This window comes from Patiria miniata, unplaced genomic scaffold, assembly GCF_015706575.1.
Source record: "Patiria miniata isolate m_02_andy unplaced genomic scaffold, ASM1570657v1 HiC_scaffold_1, whole genome shotgun sequence".
Taxonomy (NCBI): Eukaryota; Metazoa; Echinodermata; class Asteroidea; order Valvatida; family Asterinidae; genus Patiria; species Patiria miniata.
This window is the reverse complement of record NW_024037047.1, coordinates 3,750,728-3,759,459: the sequence shown is the minus strand read 5'-3', so window position 1 is coordinate 3,759,459 and position 8,732 is coordinate 3,750,728. Positions and strand designations below refer to the sequence as shown.

General features: G+C 39.2%; 1 long non-coding RNA gene across 1 annotated transcript; it reads left to right on the top strand.

Moving 5' to 3' along the window:
* The first annotated feature begins 5,639 nt into the window (after positions 1-5,639).
* LOC119732610 lies at positions 5,640-6,481 on the top strand. Its single transcript, XR_005271577.1, has 3 exons — positions 5,640-5,716; positions 6,146-6,208; positions 6,429-6,481. It is a non-coding gene; the product is annotated as an uncharacterized LOC119732610 (long non-coding RNA).
* Positions 6,482-8,732: the final 2,251 nt, after the last annotated feature.

Sequence of the window (8,732 nt, the reverse complement as noted above, 5' to 3'; positions counted from 1 at the left end):
TTTTCACAAAATAGATCTGTATTTGGTTCATTCCATGTCAGACCAACGCACTTTTTTTACCTCATGTCTTCCGATTTTAATAAAAATTGCTGTGCTTGTAGGTCCTAATGAGCAATGAATACACACCAATTTTTAGCCCGATCCGACCTACCATGTGGTCAGGGCAGAAGCCACAAAAAATGACATTTTTAGAGTAAAATACCACCCTTTTGGTATAAATATGTCAAAACTATGGCAATTTTCATCGAATATATGTGAATTTGGTATTAAAATAATGAAGATTGCATGCTCAAATCACTTCTTTTGTCAAAATTAAATTTTGTGAAAAGTAGGTCACATGACCTTTAATATGCTATCGTAACCTTTGACCCAATTTTTGTAAAAATGTATCATTCCGAAAATCAACGAAATAAAAATAACTTGCTAGAACATGTCTTCCTCTATCAGAATCTACTAAAAATCAGTTGGGGTCTTCAAAATTTACAACTTTATGACTACTTTTGTACAGTTGGTAGGTTACAAATGAGTCAATTTATAGACTTTACATAAGAAATACACCAACACAACTTACTATTCTGTTTCTTAAGTTACTAAAATTAATCTAGATTTTTATGTATAAAGTACAAAGCCAGGAAAAACAAAATTCTACCTTCTGATTCCAAAGAAACTGTCTAATCAGAATATCTGGACTCGTAAGTGTGCTAACCACTAACAGTAACCAGGCCTTCACCCAGTACAGCGGACTCACGTCCAGGTGAAATTCATCTCAAAGGAACAAAATGCCAAGTCTGTGAGAGTCATTAAAGTTCAAGAAGCACAGTGATGAATGAGTTAAGGTAACTTTGATTGTAATATTAAGTATTATCTTCAAGCAAACTTGAATCCTAGACCCTGATTAGGCCATCTATAGCAACAACTGTGTGATTTTAATATTGCACAGCTTTATTGCACCCCAGATATTAAAAATGTACGTGTACATATGTTGTGTTATTTCCTGATGAACGGACCAATACACTACATGTATGCACGTACATCATCACCGCGTGTACGCATTTGATATCAAGTTTGCTTGAAGATAAATTGGTTATAAATCCCACTTGCGCTCGTGGAACACGGAATTATGTAGTGCATCGAGTGGCATATGGGTCACAGCAGCATTGCATTATTTCATATTCCAATTGCGCTCGTGGGATAACTAATTATCAGTGGCACCCAGGAGGGGGGGGGGGGGCTTGAACCCATCCCCAACATTGTCAATTGTTTGTTTGATTTTAGGCTAGTTTTTGTTGGTCCAATCTTATACAGAAATTTGAACCCCAAAACGATTTATGACCCCCCCCCCCACCAAAAGCCAAATCCTGGGTGCGCCACTGCTGATAGGTAACCCTGTGAGTCTGGTTAGACCTCATCAGCCCTCAGAATAAGAAATTCACAAACCAAGATATATTTTAGTAACTTTTGAAACAGAATAGTAAGTTGTGTTGGTGAATTTCTTATGTAAAGTCTATAAATTGACTCATTTGTAACCTACTGTACAAAAATAGTCATAAAGTTGTAAATTTTGAAGACCCCAACTGATTTTTAGTAGATTCTGATAGAGGAAGACATGCTCTAGCAAGTTATTTTTATTTCGTTGATTTTCGGAATGATACATTATTAAAAAAAATGGGTCAAAGGTCACGATAGCATATTAAAGGTCATGTGACCTACTTTTCACAAAATTTAATTTTGACAAAAGAAGTGCTTTGAGCATGCAATCCTCATTATTTTAATACCAAATTCACATATATTCGATGAAACTTGCCATAGATTTGACATATTTATACCAAAAGGGTGGTATTTTACTCTAAAAATGCCAATTTTTTGTGGCTTCTGCCCTGACCACATGGTAGGTCGGATCGGGCTAAAAATTGGTGTGTATTCATTGCTCATTAGGACCTACAAGCACAGCAATTTTTATTAAAATCGGAAGACATGAGGTAAACAAGTGCGTTGGTCTGACATGGAATGACCCATATCTGAATCTGTATGGCTACGTTGCAGAAACCTATTCAGGCATTATCGCAACGGAGTACTGAGGTACTCAAGGCACTGGGAGTTATGTCTATAATTAGATGAATGAAGTACATGAGAGATATGAGACCCATTATGTGGCACCAGGGTTTACAAGGTGCTGCGGCCACTGCCAGAAACACCGGGGCGAACCCCTTCTCTTAGCGACAAGTGTTACTGGGTTCTTTAACGTGCATTACACAACACACGGGACCTACGGCTTTGCGTCCCATCCGAAGGACGAAGTGGTAAAGTGCCTTGCTCAAGAGCACAAGCACCATGTTCCCACGGTCAGGATTCGAACCCGTGTACCACAGCACACGAGTCGAACACTGTAACCATTGGACCACAGCACCCCACTAGATATATGGGTTTTACTCAAAAACTAGGAATTTCCAAGGTGGGTTGATTCGTCGCAAATGGAAGAGTTTTAGAAAAGGGATATTAATTCCAAATTTCAGCCAAGGAAACTAATTCTAGTTAAAATAAGAGCATTTTGAAACTTCACTTTCAAAATTGAACACTTTACTACACGAGAACAAAGAAATGTTTTCACAAGGATACAAATTTGAGAATGTGTGAGCGCGCATTGTTACGGCACTAAAGTGGAACGCGTGTTTAAGTGTAACTGGTCGCACTTTTGGAAAGATGTAAACTAAGTAGTTTTTATATTTTGAGTCAAGTATCCGCAGCGCGCGTACGTACATGTATACATATCATGCACTTTGTCATTTGTCATGTGCCCGTTTTCAATAAAAGACGTCGGACATAATGCAATAATGATTGCGATCATTCGACAATCAAAGCAAGTTTACTTCCAAGCTGGAATCAAACAATCATCCATCTTCACACGTTTATCGGGTAAAGTCCATGACCTTTAACTTCCCCTTTATTTACATTGTTGAGGTTGTTTAGGTTGTATTTCCATTCTTGCAATACGTTTACATTGCATGTCATCTCTGGGGCAATTTTCGGTTTTTTTCTTGAACAAGAGTTTAACCTTTCTAATTTGCAGTGAGCATGAATAATCAAGACTTATCACAGGGATACCGTACTTCAACATATAATTATTACAACTGTTTAGTTTTCAAAATAGTAGGAGAAAAAAACTATTTAAAGTAGAAATATTAGAACTGACGTTTAATTATAAATCTCCATGAAGGGAGAAGAGTAGAGGTGAATTAATTGTGTAAGAACATGGCAATGATAACGAACACACCTTTGACATGAATAAACACATACAGTCGTGTTTTACATAGCTCCCGAGGACAAGCCATTGTATTTTCCTTTGTCCCTGTAGTATAAAACTCTCAGATAGACTAAGCACATGAACGCACGATCGAAGACAGTTTTCAACAAAAGATGAAAGATCGAGGTCAACGAAATCTGTTGCTTCTCCCCTTGTCCGTCGGTCCTCAGTGTGTGTGTGTGTGTGTAGTGTACGCCGACAAGACTTACAAATATGTATAGCTTCGCTCAGTTTCAGATTTATAAAACTCCATCAGCATGGGAGGGGGGTTGACAGTGGCAAATCAAAATTAAGCGATGTTCAACACAACCTAAATTTCCCCATTCAAATGCACGGCGGGCGGGAAAATTATTTTTAACGTGACGAAGGTAACTTGACTTTATTCTTTCCAAAAATAAGATGACATGGAAGAATAAAAGAGATTTCTTCTTTCTGACAGGTAAAAGCCAGTCAGTCAGTTAGTCAGCAAGGAAGGTACAAAGAGGACCTTTGTGTACCGACCCAACTGCTCGTGGACCCTGAGCAATAGTCTACAATTTTCTCCCCTCGTTGTTTAGTGTGACATTTAAACGGAGAGAAGACTAGAAATTACAGAAAATGTATCTTATTCAAACCCAGGTGATGACCCCATCTTCAAGGAACCATTTTACGTCACACCCGGCAACCTAGTCTACTTGCAGATGGGCCAGACTTATCACATGCCATGCCCGATCCGTAGAGAAGGCGAGAAGGTCAGCGTCTTCTTGTGGTATCAAGGAAAAGACATCGTTGCCCGATATACGATTGTAGCGGGGGATACGAACTTCACCCAGAGTGATCGCTTTGAATTGTCTGGCACGTATGGTCTGATAGTCAGGCAAGTTGAACAGGATGACGGCGGAACGTACACTTGTTTGGTCATACCATATGGCAGCTCCAAAAGACGACAGAGCCTTATCGATGTCACTGTATTAGGTAAGATTTAGGCCTATTGGTGAATTGCTTCCGACGTCATGCACGACCCAGCATATGGCGTTTGCAAAAGTCTTAGAGAGCGAGGATATTATTCGTCCCTTTTTTTTTGGAATTTCCGTTCCTCCTTAATCCCCAAAATGATAATATTGAAGCCCGCACCCTAATCATATTTAATTTTTTTTTTTGGGGGGGGGGGTTGGCTCGAGTCCACAGATTAAACACGTTAAAGATCCTCCGTGGAACCAGCTGATTAACATTTCCACCCCTGTATTTTTGTTTAGTCTCTATAACGCAATATAAGGCCGTGAAAATTTCTTCATCATGGTCCTAGTCATTGACCAGATTTATTTTTCCACATTATGATTTGTGTACAAACGAGTTAGCTGGCCTGTAGGTGCAGCTGCATGTCTCTACGTGTAGTATCCTACATTCACATGCTCCAGCATTGGTCATAAGTTTACTGTATGAATTATTCAGGAACATATTAGAACGATCATCATTTGCAGATATTTTCAAATTGATTAAACACATAACGAGAAATACGGTAGCAGCCGAGGATTTTACTATGACAACTTTGTTCAAATCCTTTTCTTCAGATAAACAGTTTCCCGTCGTTGATGACGCTGTGGCGACAAGGCAAGAACAGAATCTCACCCGCGGAGAACGACACGAACTTCCATGCCCCGCTGGACTACCAGGAAATGGAAACCGCCGGGCCACAGTCTACTGGTGTTTAGACACCGGCGAGTCTGATTTTACGAGTATTATCGGAGCCAGGTTCTCAGACGAAGAAACCAAAGTTTACCTTGAGGAATACAACATCACCGTCGATAGTTCCTTGGTTATCAACTCTCCGAAAAGCAAATACAGTCGTTTCTGGTGTCATCGCTCTGTGTCAGGATCACCACTAAAATCTGGGTATATCGATGTCAGCGTAAAAGGTACACCATTTTGGGGGTGGTTGATAAAGGGAAAAGAGCAGTTGGGAATCAATTTTGTGTGGCTAGTTACAATTTCTTTGGAGGTTTTGATAATAAAAGATGTGCTCTCTGTGTCAAGATTAATATGTGTATATCGATGTCAACGGAAAAGGTGACAGGCCTACCTTTTGGGGTGGTTGATAGGGAAAAGAGCAAACGGGAATCTATTTTTGGGGGCTAGCTATATGAGGAGGTTTTCGATAATGATGTTGTGTCTTGTTTTGTCTAAAGTTGACTTTTTATTCCTGTTATCTTGTACCAGATCCGAGACCAGGCGAGATGCCCATGGTAACTACTCATGAGCCCGGACATGTTGGGAATGTGAAGCTCAGTGTGATACATGTACTAGTTTTAATATTCGGTCTGTTGTCAGCAATTGCATGCTTAGTTGCGATTGTTCTATGGAGGAGCAGGACCCTTTTCCACGAACGCTCTGGTACATTTCCTGAACCTGAGGATCAGATACAACAGAACCGGCAAGGTGGGTATCCCTGACATTCATGGTGAACTGCAAACAATGACAATTATTCTGAACAGTTCATAGCTGTTGTTTTGGGCCATGATGTGGTTTTAAAATAGCCCCTATAGGAGAACTCAAGATCACAAATTGTCTCATGTTCACTCTAAAAGTCCCTGATCAGCTTTGACCTCATACTTTCAGGTTCAAAATTACAATTTACAGGTCAAAATAACACTGTTCTGGATAATTATAGGTATAATTTTAAACCAGAAAATGTCATTTAGATCAAATAGAACCCAGGTTCCGGGTGCAATTATGACCTTGCTATTTTTAGAGTGTTGTTTGGATGAGCCCTTATTGACGCATGATTTTGCGTGAAGGATGGTTCAACTTATACCCTTAATACCAGTGGTACATGCATGCAATTAGAACTATGGATCCATGTTTCAGAAACAAGTGTTGAACTGATTGCAAGTGAGGAACACCAAGATGAAACCAGGATGGCGACTGCAGGTATCTGGTTCTTTTTCCGATTCTAAAGGTTGTCTTTACTGAAATATCAGGGGGGGGGGTAGATGTTTTCCTCTGTAGTTGTACGTGATTGTCGAACAATTCAAAGAACGCAATGGTATAGATGCAAGTGTTATTTGTACATAGACTGACTTATGTCGTTTTTTTTTTTACTTCTTCGATCGAAATTTTTTTCAGCTAACTTGTTTTTCATTTTATTTAGATGAGGGTTGTCACGAATCGACACCTTTGACTGAAGCCACTGGAACTGATACAGCAGGAGATTCTGGTGAGACTTTCTATAAAATTAGGCCCTAGTACCACACGGAAATCAAGTAAAAAGTATACAACTGTGTTCCATTTTGCACAAATAGGCTGTATTGCAGCAGTGCCAATTCACAAGTCCAGTCACAAGTAAATAATTCCTTTCACACGTCCAATCTCACATGTACTATGTACATCAGATTTGAACTGGCCAACCGATCCCGTTAGCTCGGTGGTCGAGTGGTAAGACATCTGCACTAGAAAGCAGGAGGTCGTGGGTTCGAGTCCCACCCGAGTGATTTTTTCCAACTTTCACTCGGGACGTAACACACTGAGTATACAGTGTTTAAAAACGTCGATGAAGGGCAAAACCTAATTTGAACATTAACAAAGGAACTTGCAAATAATTGTCGCCGTACATTTGAAAAGCTTGTGAGTTGAGTTGGAAATGCATGACTCGTGGGGACTTGTAGGGATTTGTGATGGGCTCGAATATGGCACTGCAAACGGGTAAGGCATAACATAAGATTATTCAACAATAAGTGTTTGATATTGGAATGAAATAATCCTGTGAACGACACAGAGTACTGATATAAATTTGATTAAAACTACGTAAATTGAGATCCGGGGTCTCCACTGATATTATGCAAGGGAAACGTAATTAGGCCTACTGGTATAACATTCACAATGAATAAATAAATTCGCCAGTGACTTCGATTGAAATCTGTTCCACAGTGGAAGTGTAATGCTTGTTCGTCTTTTGAACTTCAAATATGATACTTATACATGAAAAGATTGTTGATCAGTAAGTATTTATGCCACCAACAGGTAATGCAGTTAATATTTTCCCTGCAAAATATGCCGTTTTTCAGTTTTGCTTACAAACTTTTTTTTCGTCAGATCTGCATGACGACAAATCGTCATGGTTGACTGCAGACACTGCAGCTAAAACGCGCCATACAACAAGAGATTGTGGTAAGAGAGACCAGGAATTGAAATAAGTTTTACATTGAAAATGAAGCGAAGAAACGTAAGGGCATATTGAAATAACTTGGCGATGTGGTATTTAAATTCAGTAATCATTGAATCTGTCAGATCCGAAAGAAGACTAATCGTCACCATGCAGGTACTGCAGCAAATACGCCTAAATACAATAGGCCTACAGAGTTTTGGTGAAAGAGAAGTATAATTTATATCCGCGTTTAACTTTTGAAGGTGTATAACAGAGGGTTCGGCGATTTGGTATTTTAATGGAACAAACTTGACAAAAACTAAATTGAATTAATGTAATTAATGCACTAAAATGCGAAAATGGGCTGCCTACAATCTTGGGCAAATTCTTCCAAATTGTAGGTAATTATTTTATCTGAAATAATAAGGTACATTCATACTAATGTTGGGCAAATATCACCGCCAACAAAGTTTTACCAATTTTTTTTTTTTTTTTAAGTGTAAAATTGAAGTAATATTTTATTGATACATCAATCAGGAGAATCTTCTTCGTCAAGGACCAACGCGGGCGTATATACTATATACATCCAAAGCAGTTCCGATTCCATCACAAGTACCGACAGAATTATGAGAAGGCTGAAATCACCACATAAAGGTTTTACCTCGTCACAAAAACCTGTTAAAGTGACATCCAAGAAACCATCATATGCGGCACGGAGATCCGTGCCCAAACCCAAACGTTATTCACCACTGAAGAAATCTAGCCATCGTGAAGCTGGTAAAAGAAAGTTTCTTTTCTTCTGTTGTTGAAATAGTTTTTCTGAGACGATTCAGCAAAATGTAAAACATGAAATGCCTTTCCCACTATCATACTGTGTTGTGTTTTGTTGCACATGCAGGTGAAACACAGTCTGTGTTGCAAAAGGCCTCTACTCCTGAGTGTGCAAAATCAGAACTAGAGAAAGTTCCTCTTGTAGAAATTGTGCAGCCGAAAGATGAAATACCTTCTAAGAGTGGTGGACAACAGCAAGACAAAGTACTGGGGGACGAGGGAAACAACAAGGATGACCAAGGTTATAAGCTCATCTTCTTTTATTTATTCCTTATATAGACTAGACAAGGCTAGGCTAGTAAAACTGGTACAAGAGCTTACACAATTCTTTTCAATTGATTCAGAAGTCTGCATCTGGTCTACACAATAGGCCGGAGTTAGCCTATTCATTGGTGCTATTGTATTGGTAATCCAATACGATAGCATTGCCCGGCTTACAAGGTCAGTCAATGAGCCAGTCAGTCAATGAGACAGTCAGAC